We start from the raw sequence: 24,042 nt of genomic DNA, 5'->3' as shown, positions 1-24,042 counted from the left end.
TTCTGAGCTCTTCCTGTGGGTGAGGGTTATGATATTTCCTGCTCCTAGCAAGTCACACCACAACCCTCATTAGGAAGCTGTGAAATTGTCAGAGCTAGGTCTTTTCCCTGTCATTCCCACTCTTTTCCAGAAGCACCCAGTGGTGCTTTCACAGAAGTTCAGGGGACAGGCACAAGGCTGGAGCTGCTCCCTTGCCCTTTGTGCAGACACAGCAGCAGCAGTGGGAGGGGAGCAAGTCCCTTGCTCCTTCCCTCCTGTCTCCCTGGGGTGGGCAGCAGGTCCTCTCAGCAGTCTGTGCAGGAGAGAAGGCTGCTCCACCTCGGGAGCAGGGCAGGTGATGCCTTGCACTGCTCTCCCTTGGGCAGTGTTTCAGTTTAGGTCAGGAGTGTGCAAAGCCCCCTCTGGATGCATCTGCATGTGTGGCTCTGGGCACAGCTTAGTTCTGTGACAGCCACGCTGCCCTAGCTGCCTCTGGCTGCAGAAACTCATGTGCCTTTACTGTTCCAGCCCAGAAGGCAAACTGGGCTCTGCAGAGCCTTTGACCTTTTGAAAGCATGAAAATCCATAGGGAGCTGAAAATTATTCCTTTTTCATTGAACTGCTTAAAATAAAGTGGCCTATGACCTCTCGAAAGTATGTCTGACCCTGTGGGACTAGGGAGAGACCAAATGAACTAGACCATAGCAGGACCCAGAGGTGAGCACAAATTCCAAGTTTTAGGCAAATTCCACAGATCAGACTGTATTTTAAAGTGTGAGGTGATGATTTCAGACCTCTATAAATTCTTGCTATAACTGCCTCATATAAATTCATGCTATAACTGCTATAGCAAGTAAAGGGAAGATGTTTATAACATACTGGCAAGAGCAACCTTACTTCTGATTGAAAACTGTTAAAAGATGATATAACCTGAAAAAATAGAGCTTTTTCCTCCATACATTCCTCTACTTCTCTACAAATTTACACTGAGAATGAAAATGTATTTCTTAACTCTGCGTGGATTCTGACAGGTTATGCTTGATTGTATTACAAAGGCTGTAACTTTTTCATTGGTTCTATTTCCTGATGCTGATAATTGTTTTTGTTCTTTCTCCTGAAAACACTCATTAGCATCATGTTTGAAGGATGGCCACTGGAGGCAGATAAAGCTTTCAATTTTGCTGTCACTAGCACAGCAAAGAAGTTAAAAACTCATTGGTCATTCTGGAATGTTATTAGCCATGTTATCCAAAAGCTGTGCCCTGATGCTTGAGTTGAGTTGACCTTGGATGTGATCTGGAAGCTGCCCTGAGAAACTGTTGCTCTCCAATGTGTAATAACAGTTTGATAAGCTTGACCTGCGCTCCTTGATCCCGAGCTCATGCCTTTGCTTTTGGCTATGCTGACACTGATTGTTCAATAGTTCCAATTCTCTGATAAATACATTTAAGCCTGCCCTGCTTCAGCAAAATTGGAAGCATGCAGGTTCATCTCAGTGGGTGAGTGAGTGCTGCTTGAACAGCTGGAAACAAAATGTTGTGTTTCCTTTGCTGTTTGGCTACTCCTGACATGTCTCTCCATCTTCTCTCCATCGTACCTGCTGGAGCTCTGTACTGCACACAAGTGATTATGGAGTTATTTTATTCTGCTATCAGCAAATATGCTTTAATTGGACTACGGAGCAAGAGACTGATTGTGAGCTTTGAGTCTGTTCTATTTGCTTGCCATATTAAAACCTGTTATTTTAGATCCCCTGGTCTGATTCAGAAAAGCAAAGTCTGAAAGCTTGTAAGCAAATCCAGATCTTGCTTGCTAAGACACAGATAAGAACATATTCTCCCACGTCATACATAAGTGAATAAAGGGATGATGATTATAAAGCAAACACTGAGAAAATGGCTCATAGAATAATGCACACAAAAAGCACTGAGTAAATTTTAAAAAAGCCCTCATGTTATGCCTGGCCATCGAAGATTGTACGGCAATTTGTTCAGACATTTAATGTAAGAAAAAGAAATTGTTCCTGCTCCAAAATATTTGCCATTTTCTTTACCATAGTGAAATAATGTATACAGCCCTAAATGTTTTGGAATCTAATCTCATCATGTCCATCAGATGACCATGCTTGAGGTATTTATTGATGAGGCTGGATAAATCTGAGCTGGAGAGAACACCACTCGTCATGGAGTGAGTAAAATCCTGGGCATGTTGCCAGACTCTCAGGGACAGTTTTGCCTTGATGGCATATAGTGATTTATACTTGTCTTTGCTTCCATCACTGAGTGCTAGAACAGGGAGAAGAGAGGCAGGAGGAAAACAAAACACTGTATTCTCACATGGATGCTATTTACTTAGAAATGGAAATCTGCTCATTGCCTCATCATTTTCTCTAAAAAAATACTCCTAGGTTTGTTCTAGATTGTAGAGTCTGTGCTGTTTTACAGATATGCTGGTTGTTGAGTCTTTCTCAACCTAAATAATTTTTTTTTTGTTGAAATACTCATAATCCTGTGACAGCAAAAGTAATTTGTTAAATAATCTTACCCTGAACTGCTGATAAATAGGCTGAGTTCTTAGTAGGTTTTTTCCTGCTACTTGGTGATGTTTTGTTTCAGTCAGCAAAAGTTCATTTTCCAGTCTGCTTTCAGTGAATCGGAGAAGTCTATAAGCTTTATGTGTTGGTCAGCTTCCATCTTTAAGCAGCCTTTTATGACTTTCAGTAAAACCTTTTGTTTTGATAGCTTATTAAAATGAAGTTTTGCACTTGGGAGCTGAATGACTGACTTATGCAAGGAGCAGTAGTTCCCACCTATTCCCTGTAGCCTCACAGAAAAATAGCATTCCCGGACAAAAGTTGAGTCAGGAGACAGGAATGACTCATTCTTCCTACTCTTCCCCTCTGACATTACTCCAAGAACAAGCAAGAGGGTTAGTTGAAAGTGTTACTGTTGTATAAAAATGCAGAAAGTTTACATTAACTCCAGAGGAGAGTGGAACAAGAATTTGGAAGGCAGGTCCATTGAGGATTAATAATTAAATAAACTGCATCCAGCTGAGGAAATCCCCTGAGGTGAAAATAATTGGAGGCTGGGAGAAGAATGAAGGAGAAATACAAGCCCGTCTTGTCGCTGCTCTCCCTTTTGACTTTGTCTGCTTCTGGAGGCACAGTTTTGAGTCAGATGAAGTCTTTTTTTTGGAGTGGTGGGCAAGCCTGAAAATCAGAATCTTGGGGCTCAAAATACAGAAAGAGTACAATGCTTTTTATGCCTTATGGTTTTATGGCCAACTTTCAGTTGGCATGGAGGGGAAGAGAAGGAAAAGAAAGGAACCAGTGTATTTTGAATATCTCTCTTTTAAGGTCTTGACTTTTCATAGAGGAAAAATTGTTTGGGTTGGAAGGGACCTTAAAGATCCTCTAGTTCCAATGCCCCTGTGGTGGACAGGGACACTGTCCATCAGACCTGGCTGCTCAAAGGCCTGTCCAGCCTGGCCTTTTAGTTTGGTTTAAGAGAAGGTAATTGTAAGTGAAGCTGAAGATTTGTGGCTTGTTATTGTAATTAAATCTGAGGAAAGAGGAAGGTTCAAGGTTGTCAGCTGAGATGTTCTCCCTGAGACAGTAATGTAAGAACTACCAAACTCAGATGGACAGCTGAAAATGCACTTTTATCTCAAACTGCTGATTTTTTTGGTAATAATGTTTGGCTTCATATGTATTGTGGACTTATATCTGAGTGAATTTGGGAAATGAAATCTGATTGTGACAGATAAAGCTCTTTCTAATTTAAAGGGTGTTTTCTACCTCTGCATCCCTTCACATGGGAGAATTCTTCCCAAGAACATACTTTTAATTCCCTCTCAGTAGGTTTTTAATTAGGCTGGTCATCAAAGCCACATCTTGTAAGCCAAACACACCAGAGATTCCTGCCAATCGCATTAGCACCTTATCCATGTAATAATGCTGATCATATATGTATTACCTTGGTATTTCCAAGAGCAAAACTAAATTCTGTGCTCTCCTGAATCTTTCAGGATGCTGTCATGTATTGTAAAAGTGATTTTCTTGTTAAATAAGAAAGTGTTTGCTTTGGGAGTCTAGTAATTGTGAAAGAATATTCAGCAAAAATTCTTCATCTCAGAAAGGTACAAAGACTTAAAAGAGTGATATTTAGCTGAGGTGGCAATTTCAGCTAGAAATTAAGGTTGGTTGGTTTATTTGTGATATAGACCTATATTCAAAACATGTATCTTTAAATCTAATTTTGTTTTCACACTGCAGTTAAGCAAGAGAAACTGGAAATCTGTGAAGTGGCACTGCAAACCCTGCTTTAGCCTTGGCAATGCAGGTTCACAAAGAAGCTGACAATTCAGCATCAGACTTGTGACACTTTGTTATGTTCATGATGTCCTTCAGTAGCTTTATTTCAAGGAGCTTTTAGTGGAGAGTCAATACAAGGACTGTAAAGGAGATGGCAGGACCCAAGACATTTCAGCCTCTCTCCAAGGAAAACAGACCTAGCAGCATGGTCTAGATACTGTCCCTATTTTCATCAATTCCCCAGCCACTCTGAATCCAGATATAAGTGTCCCAGATATCTGAAAAAATGGATCCCTCTAAGGCCTCAGAAACCTTGTTGGAACAGAATTCTCTCAGTCTGTCCAATAAAGTTCCTGACTGGGGAACTTCCTTAGGAGACAGCTGAGGAGAACAAGTTTTGCTCAGTGCTCACAGCACCAACAAGTGCCAGCTCTGGCCACCCTGGGGTGTCCCACCCTGTTTTTACAAGGCACATGATTCCCTTTCAGTCCTGCCACTTCTGTGGAGAGGAAGCACACCACCAGTTTGACATTTTTGCGAGGTGGCCTGTCACTGTGATATTTTCTGAAAAATCCCTTCGCCAGGATTTCTTCTCCTGGGGAGTTGAGAAGCTTCAGAGAAAAATGTAAATAATAATTATCTGATTCTCTTCTCCTTTGTTTGCTGCTTTGGAATGTGGCAGGTGCATCTTTGATTGGTTCCATGTGAATTGTTTTAATTTAATGAACAATCCCAGTCCAGCTGTGTCGGGACTCTGGAGAGTCACGGATTTTTATTATTCATTCTTTTCTAGCCTTCTGATGTATCCTTTCTCTTTCTTTTGTATAGTTTTAGCATAGCATTTGTAATATAATATCATAATATAATAAATCAGTCTTCTAGGAATATGGAGTTAGATTCATCTCTTCCCTTGTCCTGGGACCCTCATAAACACCACAGTGGCTTAGCCAGTTTGCCACTGTGCAGAGATCATACTGGAACCCATTTAAAGCTGGCTGGAACAGACCTTTGAGGTGACTGCATTCACCCTCTGTATTAGCAATGAAAGGGAATTTCTCTGGACGCAGGAACTAGCCTGGGATGAGCCCTGTGGCATCTAGGTCAGTCTGTAGTGTTGTCTGGGTGCTGACTCTTTGTGTTGGAAAATATCCTGCTGGTTTTGCATTAATTTTTGGCAATTCTCAGATTTTCTAGGAAGACAGTTCAGCAAAACTACCCTGAAAGCCAGTAAAAATAACTTGAAAAATTGTTTTAGTTGGTAATTTATCACCAGGATGCCATTAGAACCCAGATACTGATGCATTTGCAAATGGAGATATTTTTCTCTGTACTTCTGTAAAATTTTGCTGTTAAATTTATCTTTTGTTGATAAGGTTTCTTTTATGGACTGCTATCAGTTGCTACTTGTTTGCTGAGGATGTTAAAATACTCTAGTGCAATTTGGAATTACAGTTGTGAGTTTCTTAAGATGGGTAAGCAAATTTGCTGTGTTACCTAACCTGTGATTGGATCTACTTGGCTTCCAATTGGCCATTGTGCCCTCTGTATCAGCAGATGTGGAGGGTGATTAGCACAGGCCACTTTCTGGGTCATTGGACTTCTGGGAAACCCCACATTCAAAACAGGACAGCAATACAGAAACACATCCCACAGGATTTAAAGGATCCTATAATATTTCTTCAGGTCACCACATTCGCTTCTTGCACTTTACCCGAATGCAAACTCTGTGAAAATGTTGATGGAGCTGCCTTTCAATTTTTTTCTTTTAATTTTTGTTTTTCTTTTTTATGGCCAAGAAGTCAGACCAGAACCTTTCTTGTTATATCAGTCCCATTTTCACAACTTGTCTAAGAATAGAACTGTCAAGTGAAAACAATAATCCAGTCACAGCTAATAAGGAAATGGTGATATATTTGTTGTTTCTCTACCTTTGCCTTCATTCCAGAGTCAGGTCCTACAGAGTTAGGACAGGTATCAGCTCCTGTGTGACACTTGTTAAAGAGAACAGTTTTAGCAATGTCATGAGAAGGTCACAGAACCCACATAAGTGTCATCCACGAGGGGTTAGAATATTCTGCACCTGTAAATTATAAGTGTGTGTATCATGACAATGCCTTTGTCATTTTAGTAATAGTTAATACAGTGATTCTATGAAAAGCAGTTCAGTTCTATTAGGAACACTAATTATACACTTTTGAAAAGACTCTGATAGTACATAGGACAAAGGAGTTATAAAATGGTTATAAAAATCCTTGAGTTGAAACTTTCCGGTAAGTGACTCAGGCTGATAGGCCTAATTCAACCAGCACAAATAAATCCAGTAAAAATATATGTGACCTAAATTATGTGAATAGCACTATGGGCTCTGAGAAGGCTCTATGTGTTATCAGTGATAGGTATTTTTTAAAAGACTAATTTAAAACTGGAGAAGTAAACATTTTTATATTTCTCTCCAAATGAAATTATTTCATTATAGTCATTAGCAGTAAAATTATGCACTTGTTTCGTCTCCAAATGAAATTATTTCATTATCAGATAAATAGTCATTAGCAGTAAAATTATGCACTTGTTTCTTGAAAGAACTTTTTTGGAAAAGAGAAGGAAGATGCATTTATTAATATTTATCTGATTTTTTAAAAGCAGCCTTGAACTGCATCAAATAACATGAGCAAGATAATGTACAAATATAGATTTTGGAATTGTTAACAATTGTGAATCAGTTCGCTGTTTTTACCTTATGTTAATGCTCTGAGAGGTTCTATGTTCCTTCATTACTGATGTGAACATTTTGTGGCTGGCAAAATGTGAGTTCTGCCCATGGATCAGCGTTTGCGGTTTTGGGTGTGCCTGGGAGGGTGGAGGAGGGTCCGTGCCCATCCCTGTTCAGGTGAAAGCAGCACAGCAGCAGCAGGCTTTCAGAATTGAAGCAGCAGCTGCAATTTCAGTGATTCTAGAAGCATTTTGTGTATCCTGCTGAGAATACACAACATCTATCTCCTATACAGATTGAAGTGAGCTTTGTCATCTCAGCTTTGCGCTCTGGAGTGAAATAACACGGGAGCAGCACAGAGCATTTGCCTCGGCAGTGTGGAGCATGCACAGGTTGATCTGTGTGTGCCACCCCTGCCATCAGACTCCATGGAAATGATTAAAAGAACCAAAGCTGCTCCAAGCCTCAGAGCCAGGCCCAGCCCCATTGTGCTAAGCATTGCAAAGAACAAAAGCTGATCCCTGCCCCAAATCTTCCAGAGTAGTGCTTGGAAGAAGCAGTCTGGTGTGACTTGAGCAGTTTTCTCCAAGTTCTAGGCTCCTTTTCACAAGGAGAGCAGAGAATTTATCTGCCAATACAAGCTGTTAGCTGAGTGAGCTTATCTGTGTATCAAGAGCTTTCTTGAAGCCAGAGACATGTATCAAAGCAAGTGGCAGATATCATAGCAATTACTGCTTTACAAAGCCTATTTTTAAGAATAAGTGAGGTTACAGAACATTTTCAGGTTCTTAAACTGTGTAAATTTACCAAAACAGAAGGAGAGGGTTTAGGATTACTGTGTTTTAGCAGTGTATCTGTCAGTGTAAAACTGAAGTTAATATTTTTAAGGTACCTTTTCTGATATGGTACAACTGGAAAAGAGGTGTCTTGTTGCTTCTTGCATGTCTAGAAGTGCAATAAAGTACCACTGCCCCTAAACAAAGCATTTGAGAATATAAAAATATCACTAGATTATTTTTTTCTGCTTTACAAAAGTAGCTTAACTATGATAGCTATGTTTTCACCTGTATCTCATGAACACAAGACAAAAAAAAAATCAGAGAAGGACAAAGTAAATTTAAAATAAACTAAACTGACAACAACAAAAAATCCCATAAAGTGGGATTTTGCCATCTTTATGGACCTTTTCCCTCTCCCTGGAATAAATGTCATGACTCTGTTACATTGCTGGCAAGTGTTCAGAACCTGGGTGTTTAGGCCCATTCTGGCTCACTGAGGATTAGAAGGGCAGAAAATGCCCCCTATAATTAACCAGTCCACTTTCTGTACCATTTCTGCTTACATTCTGTGCTTAGGTTCTCCTTGTGCCCAAACATCCTTGGTTTTTGTGATTTAAGGTTTGAGAGCTGTCACACCTTAAACTGATTAAGCACCAAGGATCATGGATGTAGCCACAGCATTTTGAAATTAATTTTTGGGTGATTGATTTGAGACTGTGGCTAAAGGGTTATGCTTTTTAATTTACAAAGAGTTTCCAATTTTGTGGTGTAGGAATTAAAAGTCAGTCAGGGAACTGGACTAGGTTGAGGGAAGGAACAATAGGCTCAAGGACTCTACTCTCTCATTGCCTTTAGATACTCTACAGGTGGATAGTAATTCAAGATTGAACAACACATAGTTTTTAAAGAACTATGAGTTATGATAACTTTGTTAAAAAAAAAAATAAACTTTTAAACTAGCAATTTGGAATGGAATCATCATGGTAAGTTGTACCCTTATTTTGTGGGCTTTGCATCTCTGCTTTCTACTGCCTTCCTTGACCTCTTAAAGCAAGACGAGATATAGACACTGAATTTTTCATCCCATTCCTCACATCTAAACCTTGGTGAGAGATTTGTTGTTACAGATTTACATGGTATAAAATGTTGGTTTAGTACCAGGATGGAGAAGGAGATTTTTCTTCTGGATCCAGAGAGATTCAGATCAAATAGTGTAATCATTCAACGCCAGTAATGGCAGTGAGTCACTGTCCTGAAGACTTTGTGGTCTGACACTGCAGTGGATTAAGACAGATTCTTGCACCTTTTCTTTGTGCATGACAAGTGACTTGGAGGAGCTGTGCAGCTGGCAGGGGAGAGATGTGACCACGTCCATCTCCTTGACAGGCCTGACACTCTTCCAGCTACATTAGGTAAAATTAACTTATTGACTGGGGACAGCTTCTAGTTTGTGCCAGGACAAGGAAGAAGACCTTGAGCATGATTTACCTTAATTCTGTTTTTCATAAACATCATAGCATGTGATTGTACCAAGGGTAAACATATTTGCTAGGAACACAAGTGTTTTTGTTTTATTCGCACATAACTGGGCACAGAAATTTGTGAAATGCTTATAGAGGTGTTAATTTGTAGGACTTCTGTTAAAACAATGTGATAGCTGGGCTCCAGTGAGGGAAATTAATGATTATCATAGTGTAATTATGTTACAGATTTTGACATAGGAGGTCCCACTGCCTGTGGGAGTCAGGGAAGTTCCTCGCCTCTCTGTGCTTTCCACGTGGTCACAACTTTCTAACCTTGTCCAAAGGGATGATGGAGACCTTGTGCTTTTCTATGAAATTCTGGAAACTGGCCACTACCCAATATAGATTAACTGACTACATCAGTGATCTGCCTGTATTGGATATGAATTTATAGGATAATTTTGATTATTATTCTTCTGATTTTTTTAAGGCAACAGGGTGGCAAAACTTTGATCCTGTGGTTGTGTTTGAAATTCAGTAGGCTGGATATTGCTGTCTTTGATCTGGAATGTCAAAATTTATATTCTGGATAAACTCATGGCAGTGCATTTGTATTAAGACTGAAAAGGAAGACTAAAGCTATTTTTGTGTCCATGTATGAAGAATGTGGCAATGAATTCCAGTATTGATATAAAAGCTTTTATCTATTTAGTCAGGCTTTTCTGCTTTACCTGTTAAATTTCCTAGCTGTATCATGAAAAAGAAAAGAAAGCATGTCAAATAAACTTTGAAAACCATACTTCCTTAAGAAAAAAATAAGAATTTCTGTGGCTTTGATTCTTTGTTCTGAAAATTCAAGCAGAAGCAGCACTTTTGGGAATTAAACCGCTGCTTTAGATGCTGTAGAACAGGTGTAGAATGCCAGCTTCAAGGAGTGACTTGATAAACTCTTGCTTTTTGTAACAAATATCAGTGAATACAGGTAATACCAACAGCAGTATGGCACAACATGCCAGAAGTTAAAAAATGAAAACTCTGTATGATCATGGGTTAAAATCTATTTAAATGTCTGTTTTCTGGGCTGATTCTGCTGTAGTCTGGACCAAAGAACTGCTGAAGAGTTGGAGCTAGGAGGGAGATAGTTATTTCATAGAATGATGGTATTTTGTTACCAGTTTATAATGGCTGGAATTGATAGCCCAATTCTCTCCATAGAAAGCTAGAAGTAATTCAGTTTTTAAGTGGGGGAACTCGAATTTATTAGCTGAGGTGTTTTGAGACCAATTTGCATGGGTTCATTTATGAAGCTTGAAGAAAAATAGTTCAAATATGGTTGAAAGTTAGATGGAAAAAAACAAGAGAAAACTTAAACTATAAAATTGGAGAAGGCCATTTATGTGCATTTTGCTACAAGAGTAAATTGAATAACAAAATAAAGGTATTAAGTTTGACACAATAAATCATGAAAAAGAACTAATTCATTAGAGCCTAACAAACCTTTAAAAAGTGGAAATTCTATCCAAACACCATTAGTAGATTGGAACACAATTTATGACACAATCTCAAAATATAGTTTTTAAAAGATAAGTACAAAAAAATAAAATGCTCTGAAGATGTGATGTAAGATAACTGAATATTTAAACAGAGGCTTCTGCTTCTAATATCAGAGGACCTAAAGATTTTTTTTTTTAGAAATTGTTCATTAAAACCATTTTTTAATGGAGAAATGTAGTATGGCCTCATGAAAAGGAAACACTTGGAACAGAGTTATGTCTCTGTGTATATTTGTACTTTGATGTAGTTTTATTTTCTCCTTGACTTGCACAGGATTGTTCGGAGTTTTTTGGATTGGAGTGATGGCAATTTGTAGACTTTTAAAAAAATTGCTTTTATTTAAGTACCTATAGTAATAATCAGAATATAAGGAGAAAATGAGAACAGCAGAATCAAACTATGTCCAAAGTAAACATTTTGAACAGATAGACAAAAACTGAGAAGTTAATATCTATGTTTCAAAATCTGGGATGACTAAGGACATTATTTTATTCCCAGTCAGTTTCTAGATCTAAAGCATGAAGAGAAATGACAGATAAGGCTGAGGAAACATCATGTATCCACAAAACCAACTTTGATCAAAGACCTGAACTTGCAAAAAAAAAAAAAAAAAGGAAAAAAATAATAATCCCCAGACTGTGAAGACGCAGAAACGGAATCTATTAAAGGACAGAATTGTTTAAAGATCTGAAGTCTGCTTTGTCTGCATTGAGCCCAGAGTGTGGATTGGGTTGGATTACCCCCAGAGGTCCCTTCCCACCTGTATTATTTTACAGTTCCTTGTGTCTCTGTTCTGTTTAACAATAGCCACAGAGAGAGGTACATGATAGCCTGGGCTTGTGCCAGAGGAACTCAAGGGATTGCAGCTCCCTGGCAGTGCCTCGTGGTGTGGCACAGCTTGGCACACAGAAATGTCCCTCCTGGGGCTGTGCTGACTGGCAAGGATGAGTCAGGATTTGGATTCTCACCCTGCCACAGGTGCTTTGCAAGTGAACCACTGAACTCAAGCTCAGGAGGAACTTTGAATACAATTCAATCTTCTTTTCCTTGAGCATTCAGTACGATGAGCTGTGTTTTAGCTCTGAGTTCACCTACCTGGGTATTGTATCTGTTTTTGAAGATGTGGCTGAGGTGAAATTATTTTGCTTTTTCAGTCTTGTGGTCAAAATTGTTTAAATCAGACCTTGGTTTTTAAAGACACTCAATGTTCATTAGAACAATATCTAAATCTGCTTGAAGCTTGGCCAGTAGTAGTCCTCTCTGCATTGCTTGGTGCCTAGCAACCATCATCAGGGCCAGTATTTTCATCCACTTTACCTCTGAAGTGTTTTCCAGTTCCTTGTAGCTAGGGTATGAAATAAAAACAGCCTGAGAGACACTTACCTCTGTGTGTAATGGCAATAGCTGATTTTATGTACTTCAGGGCAAGCTTCCTGTGGTAGGCAGCCCTCCAGATCATTCTTTATTATTCTAATATTATGATTTGGGCTCCTTGAATTTAATCACTTGGAAACCCTTCCCGTGCATGTGGTGGGAAGATGCAAGAATTTGTGTGCTTTCTGTCACTTGAAAAAAAAAAAAGAATCACAGGTCATCTGCAGGGAGGAAAAGAAATTTTAAAAAACTATTCCAAAAAATTGCTTTCCAAGTTGCTCTACACATGTGTATCAAGAGGAAATGAATGCTTTCTAAATAAGCAGAGAGCTTGAAGATAAAATAGCACATCTTTGTGCTGTTGAGACAATAATCCTATTTTCTCAATATTAATAACCACAGTGGCTTTGGAAGAAAAGCTACTCTTGCAGCAGATGTTAAACCAAAACTGCATAGCCTGGGCCTTATGTGCAGACTGCTTGCTTTCTTTGCCAGGTTTCATTTGGAGGGTACATTTTTCCGGTACCATCCTTATTTTTTTTTTACTCTGTAAGGAAAGATGTTGTGCTTGCATTACTCGAACAGCATCACGAGACTTGTGTGTTTGCAAGTGCCATTTGTCTGTTGCATAAGGCTGCTTTCCCTTGTCCTGGCCTAGTGTGATTATTTCTCTTGGCAGCAAAGTAAAAGATGGAAATAAGGATGTTGCTTTCCTTTAAATCAAGTAGCTTTAAAGAGGCCTGTGTGCATTGTGAGCTGCAGCAGTTCTTTTCTTAGGGTGTAATAGCTCAGCCCCAGAGCTTGTGGCTCACAGAGGTTCTGCAGAGGCAGCTCAGGCCCTGCTGCAGAACTCACAGTTCACTTGCACAATAACAATACTTACTCTAATGAAAACACAATTAAAACCAGGCAGGAGCCTCAGGACTCTTACTATAAGTTATTTAATTACAGCTCATGGATGGCCAGTGAGATGAGATCATTTCTGCCCATATGAGGCTCCTATGGTGAGGAGTTATTTGTGAAGATGAAGCAGTTTACAATAAAATATCCCAAACAAACAGCAGCCTTAGAGCTGGATCCTCAGACTGCTCAGTAAATTGGTGTAAGCACACAGATTTCAATGAGACTGGCTTTTAACTGCTTGAAAACAGAATTTTCATGTTAAAAAACAAGCTTAACTGTGGTGAGGGTGGGGAACAACCAACAACTATAAGCTCTTCTTCCCCGGGCATTTCCTTATTTTACTGCTTTCCTGCAGTCTTTCCACCTACGTAGTCATCTTTCATCTTTAACTGTCACACCACGGAACAAAATCTATTTGTGCAGTTACAATACATTTTGGGAGACTGTCCTCAGGCACTGGTTGCTGTAGCACAAACATAAACTAAGGGTGTGTAGCTTGAGTCACACAAAGTTGGCTTTTTGAGTGAGAAAAGATGACCTGCAAATATTCTTGCAGATGGTGACTGACCTTTGCCTAATGGAGGTTTGGGTTTTGTTATCTGGTTGCCTCACTTTGCTGAAACATTGCTCTCCAAACTGGGGTTCAGGATTTCTTTTTAGCAAATTTAATGCTTACAGCTGTGAAATCAAATGTTCTGGATTAAAGTCTGGCTGTCTTATCCAATGAGAAATGCATGTCTCATCTCTTGCTGAGCCAAGGGTTGTCCTGTCTCTGATGCACAGACACTGTACTGCCAGCATGTATTTTTAATTCATCTTCTCACATTCACAGTCACATTCCAGGTAAAATTTTAAAATCTTACATTTTTCAGGTTCATTTATTTCCTTTGAAGCGGCAGTTCTGTTTCAGAAACACCTTCAGATATTAAAAAAAAATCATAGCTATGTACTGCATGTTATATAACTTAGGTAGTGCTGTTCCTTAATTTTTTAACCTTAGTTTGGAATGTCCTACTGTCCTGGATTTGGCTGGAGGGGAGAAAGAATTTAACAATAGAGGAATTGGTTATTCTTTTTTTTTTTTTTTTTTCCTGGTTGTGTCATCTTTGGGCTCCTCAGTGCATGAAGAGAAAGAAGATGAGGAACACGATCACCAGAGTGTGCTTGTTAAACTGTGTGGAAGGAAGGTGGCTAAATTCGTCCAAGATGGCATTATCATATTTACCATCATATTGCTCATTTATGCCAGATCTTCACTTGAGTCATCCAGATTCCTGTGGTAGCCTGTTTACACAGAGATGGAGGAAGCAAGGCAGTGGGTGATTTTTTTTTGATAGAAGCCTCATTTTTAAAGTCAGAGAACCCAGCAATTATGTCCTCTAATTCAGTTCCAGTCATGTAATTGCATAAATCAGGCTGGGACGTGTGTGTGTGTGTGTCACAATAGCCACTTTTTATAGCAGTGTACACTACCAGCTCCTGCAGGAAAAGCTAGTTAGTCTCAAAGGGGATTTTATAGTTAAGATGAGAAAGCATAGAACCTGAAACAGCCACTGGCAGCTCTGTGCCCAGGGCCCTCACTCGATGCAGTGAATCAGATCCAAGTCTTCAAACAGCTCAGCAGCTTAAAGCAGTGGCTTCTCTACCCAGCAAATGCCCTGACCACCAGGCTACAGAATCATTCCTGGCTTTTTTCTTTCCAGATATATTCTTGGTGAGTTTAATTACAGTGTGGAACAAGTGAGGGGAGCTGAATCCACGTCCACAGTTAGCATAATCACTAGAGATGTATAGCAGAGATTCAAGCCTGGTCTGCAGGGAGTCAATCATTTATACATAATGAGATCTCTCCAACAGGAAACTTTGGGAGGCAAGAATTCTATGTCTATTTGCTAAGAAATTATTTTTAAAAATTAAGCTTCACCTCCTTAAATAAGTGGAGCAAAGATCTGTATTGGAATTTCCCCAAATCCCAAGATGGATGCCATACTCAGTTGCAGAGATGCTACTTAATGCAATGGGTAAGGGCTCTGTTTTCCCCTCTAGGCTCCAGAATACCCTCATCCGTAAGTAAAACTCATTTCCAGCTCTTGCAATGGGATCCTAAGGACTGGTTTCATGTCTAGATCCAGTTGTCTGGGTCTAGATGGGATTTACACAGTCCCTCAGTGTTGATTATGACAGGTGGCTTCCATTTTATGTATGTATTCTTCTGCTGCTGTTTCATTAGGACTCTCTGTGGACGGAGGGTGTCAGTCTATGTGCCAAATTACTTGTAGCTGACTTCTTTGCAGTTCCCCATATAAATGGTCAGAAAGAATTATGAGAGCCAGTAATAAAGTAATACCATTTATGTTATTAAACTGCGTTTGTTGTTTTGCAATGTCTCAAGAAAAACAGGAAAAAATATGGAAAAAGGCCCGTGTATGTTTCACCGTGATGTTTCAGTTACTTTAACCCTTATTCAATGAACTATACTAAACTAAGTGCTTAAAAGCCTTATAAATTGTAACAGAATTTGTAAGCAGCCTTTTTGAACCCAAAGCAGGCTAATGAGAAACACTGATTTAAAGGAACCAAACAACTTTGGTTCAAATTAGAAATGAGACAAGAGAACATTTTACTTGCTTCAGTAGCTTGTGTGAAATGAATTGGTGGCCCCAGTCCAGTTTCTAGTAAATGTTTCTCTGCTACAATAATAGTCTCTATAAATCATCAGTAGTGCCCACATCAGAAAATTCACCACTGGTATTTGACCATAATTGGCTGAGTGATCATCCTCATGCAAGATCATCCTCAATGCCTTTCAAAGGAGTTCTGCATTGCCAATGCTAAAAAGCACTGGCAGAGAATATGGAGTGTGGGGAGGGAGAGAGGAGAGAACGTTTGGTGATGTTGGTGCAGATGTTCTTTGGGTCAACCCCATTGATTTCTAATTCTGTAAAAGTTTATTTTTTTGTCTAAACTAAAATTCAATGGAAATGAAGAGGAGGAACATAAAGAAAGGTATTGAACTGTGCAGTCCTGACTTTCTTCTGTTCTTATGACTGATGCTTCGGTTATTCTTCTGCTGCTGCCTTTCCAGTGGCATGGAGAATAGTGTCAGTAGTAATTCTATTTTTGGGTCTTCACAGAAAATGTATTCTGCAATCCTTTACTTTGTTCTAACACTCGCTGCTGTTTTCTTTACCTTTAATACAGTAAAGCTGTTTTTATACTCTGATATTTGTTCTGAGTTGGCTGATAATTTATTTTCCTTATGGGCCATACTGTCTTACCTGCTGTCCTATTGTTTGTCCTAGGGAATCTACAGAAAATGTGCCCCTTAATGGGAGCCAGTAAGATATGCTTGGTCAAGCTGCCAGTTTGTCAGCATAAAAACCTCTTCAGAGTCTTAAAAACCTGAAACCTATGTCACAGCATTGGTTTAAGATCCACAGGACTGTTATTAGAGCACGTAGGACAGCCATTACAACTAGGTGAATCAGCTCAGATAAAATTAGAGCTGGCTCTGTCTTTACCAAGTCCTTGAACTAAACCTAGATCAGATTACTTTTGAAGTAACTGTGAAGTCTCTCACATATTTTTAATTGAAATCACACAGTCAGGACTCTAATGTTTCCATTTTATTAAAGTTAATCCATTTTGGTTCACTTCTATGAACTCTAAACTTCCTTGTTTTAGTGAAGGCCTTTTGTTCATGATCTGCACCATGGAAGGGCAACTGTTCCAGCCAGACCAGGAAAATAATATTGAATCAACCAAATACAGCAAAGCAAGAAACACAAATTCCCACATCTCTTCTTACCAGATTTCCGTGCTAAAAGACCCAAGAGGTTTGGTAAAGGTTTGGGAAATCAGCCATTTGGTGTGCTTTACCAGAACCTCAAATATCCAATGCTTTGCCTGTCACTGCTCAGAGTTAAAAAGGTTTTCCTTGACGGAGAGTACACTGCATATCTAACAGCCAGTCTCTTTCATGGTGTGCTCCAGACACAGCAGCATGCTATTAGCATTAGCAGGCAGCTCTCTTAAAGGTCAGATGAAGTCAGAGAAGCATATTCCTCAGTGATAATAAAATTAAGCTGAAGCTGGCACTTCAGTAGCAACAAGGAAAATGCAGACTGTTTTTGTGTGCATGCATGCACAGGCATCTGAATCAGAAAGCCAGTTTCTGCATTCTTTTACACCACCACAGTAAGTTCATAAGGAGTAGGTTCCACAGAGAAACATATTGGCTCTTGTAATGAGATTTTTTTTTCTGTTTTCTTGAAATACTAATTAATAAGCATCAGTGAGCCACATGCTGTGGCTAGGAAACTGTGGCCCATGCCGTTTGCATTTGTATCTCTTTTGCTCATGACAGATTAAAATAATAGAAGCATTGGAGATATCTGAAGACTAATTCATTAGGGAGGATAAAATCATGGTTCTTCTTGTTTTACCTCATCCTATTTTATTTCCATATGCTGTTCAGGGTAATCAGTAAGACTGTGGGGTGGTGTGACAGATGATGCTGGGAATGTTACTTTGATTAGGTTATTTCAGTATTTACTCTACAAACATATTTAGTCTAATTGGGGCAGTCAGGTAAAAAATCAGAACAAGCAGAGATAAACAAATGGCCAAAAGGCAAATAATTCACTGTTGGATTTTGGAAGGATGTTTTCTTACTCAGCACTACGTATGAGAAGTCCAAATCGAAGTAAACCAGAGCAATCTAACTCAGTCATGTCTACTGGGTTATACTAAAAAGAAAGTAAAAATTCTGGCAAAGCTGAAGAGACCTTTGGTCCTACAAATGTAAATCATTCCTGTCTTTTGTTGAAGGTGTCTCTTATCTCACATACTTGCTTGTGAATGCCTCAGCTAGATTCAAACTCATGATCCTCTGACTGCTGCCCCTACCTATCTCCCATCTGAGCCGCAATGTGGGGATGAATGCTCTGCTCCCCTTTGTGGTACACATAGAAGTGTCTGAATGAGGCCAAAGCACAGAAGATCTTGTTCAGGGTTGCACTGGGGTGCCTCCTGCTTCAGAACTCTGAGGTGTGTGAGAGGATGAATGTTCACAGAAAAACTTAGAGGGGCTGGAAATGTGTTCAGGCCAGGGTGAGTGGTCACCCAGTGTAAGGTGTGCTTTGAAAGCCAACCTGGCAAGAGAGCAGCAGGTGGGACTGTGAAGAATCATCTCAGGAGCATAAAAACCTCAGCCTGAACTCGTGAGAGTTGTAGGATGCTTCTGTCCTTAACCTGGAAAGGCTGACCTTGGAGAGGAAGTGACAGAATAAATTAGGTTACTGAGGACTGCTCAGGGTCATCTGGTCTAAGCCACGACTCAAATTAGAGCTGGCTTTGAGGTTACATTGAACTCATTGCTCAGTGCCTTGTTCAGGTGAGTTTTGATTGTCTCTAAGGATGGAGATTCCACACCCTGTCAGTTTGACCACATGTTGAAGTGTTTTTGCTAATATTCTATCAGAAATGCTGTGGTAAGGTTTTCTAAAGTCTGGTCTGAGTTACATCCTGCCATCACAGAAACCTGATATATGTATATATATCTATGTTGTTGGAAACTGCAATTTATTTTAATAATTCAGAAAAATTCAATACTGTTTTAAAAAATTCCATTCTAATTTTTGTTTGGTAGCAAACTGAATTTGCAAAAGTAAAGGAAATGCTCCCACTGTAAATAATTTTGAGGCATATAACACTGGGAGACAAAACAAACGAGGACTCAGAACTCTTAGCAACTAGATAGCTTTTTCTTTCATACTTACTTTTCAACATTTGTGTGTTTCTTTGGGATACTAAAATGGAAGACATTATTTCTTGAAGACAAGTTTGGTTCTTTTTCATTAGCATGAGTCTTTTATGAACATATAAGGTAATGTGATTCCAAAATTGCACTAAATAGATGAACAAAATCCAGAACACTTTGACGTAGTATTTCTATGCTAATATACACCTGTGGAAATCATACTGCTTTGTGCAATAACAAGGCCTATATGGATAGAAAATTGGTATCTAAAAATCTTCTCAATGCTCCAGGAACTAGATATCTGTGTTTTTAACTTTGTTATGTAGGCAGTGAAGAGCTGGAAATGAAATTTTCAATTTTTTAATTCAGAATATACCTATTTATTTGGTTTATAGTGAAGCTTTGGGAGGAATCTGTCATTTTCAGTGACAATCACATATAGGTAAAAGAAATGTTAAAACTTTTTTTTTTATGGTTTTTAACAACGTAGCATGGTGTCTGCCATTTTTTTATGGTGTAAATATTACTACATATATGTAGGTATTTCTTCTGTGGTTTTGCTTTCTTCAATGAGACTCATGTAACCAAACAGCTCTTTCTATCTTTTGCACCAGCTCCTTGATTTGACCTTGGTTCACCTCTACTGCTCCTTAACCTGACTTCATTTTGGCAAGATGTGCTTTCACATTTTGCCTTTCTGTTAGGGAACTAAACATTCACTTCTTGCTAGTTTTCTTTCAGTTCAGACCCACCACTGGTCTTGGATGGTGTCCACATCCAGACCATGCTGGTCTCCTTTCTGTAAACCTTCTGAGCAGCAACAGTTTTTGTTTCCTTGGAATGGAGCTGATGCTTGTTGTTCAAGTAACCCTGAAAGGGAGAACATTATGATGCTAAGTATCATTGCTTCAGGAATGGAGACGGAACAAACAGTGTGAAATAGAATATCTGTGATGATGGCATTTCAGTCATGTGAGGAAACTATTTCATAGTTAGGAACCGGCTTATAATCTTTGGCATAAATACATTCACAGCTTGAATATTCCTAGATCTTCCATCATTTCTGTCAGCTCCTTAAATCTCATTAGAGGCTGGAATAGATGTGTCCTGGAAAATCAGGGAGCATGTATATCATGTCTAGATCTGATGAAATAGGAAGCATAATTAGAATGCTTTAACATGTTTGTAGTTGCCAGTATATCATCAATCAAAGATTTACCAGGAGTCTGGGGCCAGTAGAGATGGATTTGTGAAAGAGAGTATTTTTTTTTTTTGAGTAGACAATGAAGAGAACATGAAGAGATTCCAAAAATCTTATTTGGCAATGTAAATTTTATCTTTTTTTCGAGGTCTGACATTTCGTTAGGGAGCAGTCCTATTTTGGTGTAACCAGATTAAGATTTGGGATTTTTTTGTTTCCCACTCTGGAAATTCCCTGAAAACTAACATGTTTCATTAAATATATTATTTATTGTTATTGATTTTGAATAAAATTTAATAACGTGCTGATGGAAGTCACTGGTCACTCAAGTCATGAGACATTATACTACCAAAGAAGATTTGATATCTGAGAACAACTTGATGATAAGACCAAAACAGTAAAAATCAGATGTAATCTTGTAGCAAAAAATGCCTTAAGGAACTAACAAGAAGAAATGCTGGTATCATCTGGAAGAGCATTTCGGAAAAATCTAAGGTGGTTATAGTTTGGCTAAAGGGTGAGTGTGAATTTCCAGTGTAATTTAGCTGAGAAGGAGGTTAATGTGTTCCCTGTGTCAAGAGAAGTCCAACAGATTGAAGGAGGTAATAATCCTGTTGTACATGATCTTTAATGTCAGCTGTGAATGAACCCAAAGGGTGGGGAAAATTGTAAGAGAAGGAGTAAGAGAATGAAAACCATTATCTATCAAGTTGATTGCAGTAGTTTCACTAGTCTTGCTTAGAAAACAAAGCTGAAGAGGAGGTACAGTCACTGCCTACAAGTTCTCAGGGAGTAAAAATTACATAGAAAAATACCATGTTTAAAGGATAATTTTGTGGTTTATAGCATTGGTGGGGAAATAATTTAGCTTCATTTTAAATTTGTATTGATTTTATGCACAAAAAATTAGAACTTTTCTTCATTCCTTACTACAACCCAAACAACCCCTGCATATTTTGAAGCAGAGAAGGTAATAACCACTCAGAGGCATGATTAACATTGTCCACAGATGCAAGTAGAAGTTATGCTTTTGGGCAAGTTCCTTGCTACAAGGCTTGGTGCTAAGGAAATGCTGGAGGTTGAGCTCAATAAAGGCTGAGCATGTCAGTGAAGTAAAAGGAGCTCAGGTATGAGTAGTGAGGAATGTTACGTACAATCAAATGTTATTTCCATTATTTCCACAGCCTATCCATGTTAAATTGATGTGCGTGTTTCTCTTTAGAGAGCAGAAAGACTGACGCTGTAACATGATATACCTGGAGTGTCCCATTTCAATATTGTGGACAGCACCACTGCTTTGGTGTTTTACCCTAATGGAGTCCAAAATCCATTGATTCTGCAGCTGTGAAGTAGGGTTGGCTGGTTTCTTAGGGATTGGAATAAATGGAATATTGCTCACAACTGAAATAAGCTCATCATCTAATAGATGTTGGAGATTTATATGCATCCAAAAAATCAGCTTGGATACGTCCTCCAGTGTCTCCTTCCCTGTGAGCAATGAAAACATTCCTGAGGTGCGAATATCCCGAGGTCACTCTGGAAGTTGGAGGTTTTCCTGGTCTTTTCCTGTTCAAATTTCTTTGTGGACAAATATGGCCACAGTTTAACACCAGGAACAGCAAAGAAAATCTAAATTTAGCAAAATACTGACTAATGCTTGATTTTGGGAGTCTGTTTTTTCATAAGGGTCTGCAAATCCCTTAAAAATTATTGTATTACAACTGTGAATAGGGTTGGTAAGGACTTCTTTTTTTTCATCTAAATGATTCCATCTGAAAGTGAGTTCACTGAAAGGAAAGCTTTCATAGGAATCTAGTGGTTTTGACAGAACTTAAATCAGAAGGGGTTCTGAAATCTTGGATGGGATTCCTGGCTAGCAGCACTTCCAGCATGGCCAGTGTTGTGGCTGATGAAGCACTGATTTGGGACTCAGGAAACTGGGGTTTGAATTCTCTTGTGATTCCTTCTGGGAATCTGGGACGGCACTTCAGCTGGAATGGCTTGACTGCTGGAAAAGCGTAGCTTTGTTCACTGCAGTGAGCAGGTGAGAGCTGGTTTTCCTCATCCCACAAGAGACTGTTAAACAGTGAGGGCTACATTTTTCTGTCCCTGTTGCTACTTATTCATAGAGAACAGGATTATTGCATCAGGAGGAAGTGGAAGAGAACAGCTGTGGCTGAGTCTTCAGCTGAGTTTAGGCTGTCTGGGATTAAAAGCTTTGTTGTTCTGGCTGTGGGAAGAGGTTTTAAGATTCCATGTTCTACATGTCAGAGGCATTCTCTGCCATGTACCTAGGCAGATCTTTACAGTACAGCACTAGGATTCCTTTTAAATGAAAAAAAAAAAAAAAGTATTTTTCATTTTTGAGGCAAAGTTTTCCAAATCTTAAAAACCTTCTGTGGGAGGAAAGAGATTTTATAAAATTTCTGTCATTCTTTACAGATGAAGTGTTGCTTCTTGAGGAAGGAATATTTCCCTCTTGAGTCAGGGGAGGGAAATATTCTGCATGGAGTCTGTAGGGACAATAAGTGGTCCACAGGCCAGAGTTTGCAAGTCACAGGTTTCAGTGCTGGTCATTGTAGAGCTCTTACAGCTGGAGAACGTAACAAGGGAGGAGAGCAGAACTAGCCAGAAAACAGTTATGTACCTGAAATAACAGAAATTAAAGCATATGTCAGGGGCTGTTAAAATAACACATTTTTTTCAGAAACCATGTACCTATTTAAATTAATAACTATTTTCCACAGAAAATAAATCTCTGGAATGATGAAAATAGAAGAGTATTTTCACCCATTGCAATTAATCTCTTTTGCATTTGATGTATATACAACAGAAATTGAACGAGGTTGTGCACTGTGTTGCAAGAAGGGGCATAAAATGTTATGACCTTCTTGTGTGGTTTCATTCAGGACCTGAGGTGCACTATATTCAATCAAAAGTATCAGTGCTGCATGTTCCATCTGTTGAAATAGTAGTCACTTATTTGGAAGAGGGAGCATTGCATTTATTTTTAACATTTTGCACAAGGTTTTGACAGAAATCTGACAGTATTCTTGATTATTTATTAATTTTATAGTGAAATGTTAATCTGTGTGTTTAAAGGCAAAATCTCATAGAAATGAAACAATCATTTTTAGGGGGGAAAATCCCATCAAAGATATTGCAGCAGCATTTCAGTCTTTTTAAAAGCTTTCCTTCTGCCACCCCTTTAGGAAGTGCCTTAATGATTAGAATGGAATACTTTTCAGGCAAGTTTGCCCTGATTTTTCCTGTGTGTTCTTAGATACCTTTCTTCTATAAAGAAGGTGAAGTTCACATCCTGTTAGAAGGACCAGTACAAGGCCACACTTGGTTTTCCAGTGTTTTAAAAAAAACAATTAGAAGATTTTTGGCATAGGAGGGAAGTGAGAGAGTGACTGAATAGGGAAATAGAAACTAAAATAATAGAATCATCAAAGAATTTAGGTTGGAAAGGAAGGTTAAGATAAATAAGTCCAACCACTAATGCAGCTCTGACAAGGCCACCACTAAACCAAGTCCCCGAGTGCCACCTCTACACACCTTGAAAATACCAGCAGGGATGGTGATTCAAACGTTGCCCAAGCCTCTTCCAGGGCTTGGCAACACTTTGGGGGAAGAACCATTTCCTAATATCCGATCTAAACCTCTCATGGCACAGCTTCAGGCCACTTGGTCTCATTCTGTCACTTGTTACTTGGGAGAAGAGACTGACCCCCCACTACACCACCACCACATTTCAGGTCTTTCTAAAGAGCTGAGGGCTTCCCTGATGCTCTTTTCTTGAGGCTTAATAACCTAGAGTGGGAGTGACATTGTGTGACTTTGTGCAAAACAACTTGCAATTTTTCCTAACTCTGTATGAAGCTCTAGCTGAGCTGGCCAAGGAAAAAAGTGTAATATAACAAAAGTTATACTGAAATCATATTAGTTATAGCAATCTGAGATGAGTTTTGTGACAAAAGAAAGAAAACTCCACAAATGA

General features: G+C 39.0%; 1 protein-coding gene across 10 annotated transcripts in view; it reads left to right on the top strand.

Annotated features, from left to right (window-relative positions):
- The window catches only part of CACNA1C (calcium voltage-gated channel subunit alpha1 C), a 452,768-nt gene that overhangs the window by 81,872 nt on the left and 346,854 nt on the right, over positions 1-24,042 (top strand). The gene's annotated exons all lie outside the window — the stretch shown is intronic.

The sequence above is a fragment of the Passer montanus genome, unplaced genomic scaffold (assembly GCF_014805655.1).
Source record: "Passer montanus isolate IOZ18808 unplaced genomic scaffold, ASM1480565v1 scaffold20, whole genome shotgun sequence".
Lineage (NCBI taxonomy): Eukaryota > Metazoa > Chordata > Aves > Passeriformes > Passeridae > Passer > Passer montanus.
The sequence above is the reverse complement of the archived record's forward strand: the minus strand, read 5'-3'. Positions and strand labels throughout refer to the sequence as shown.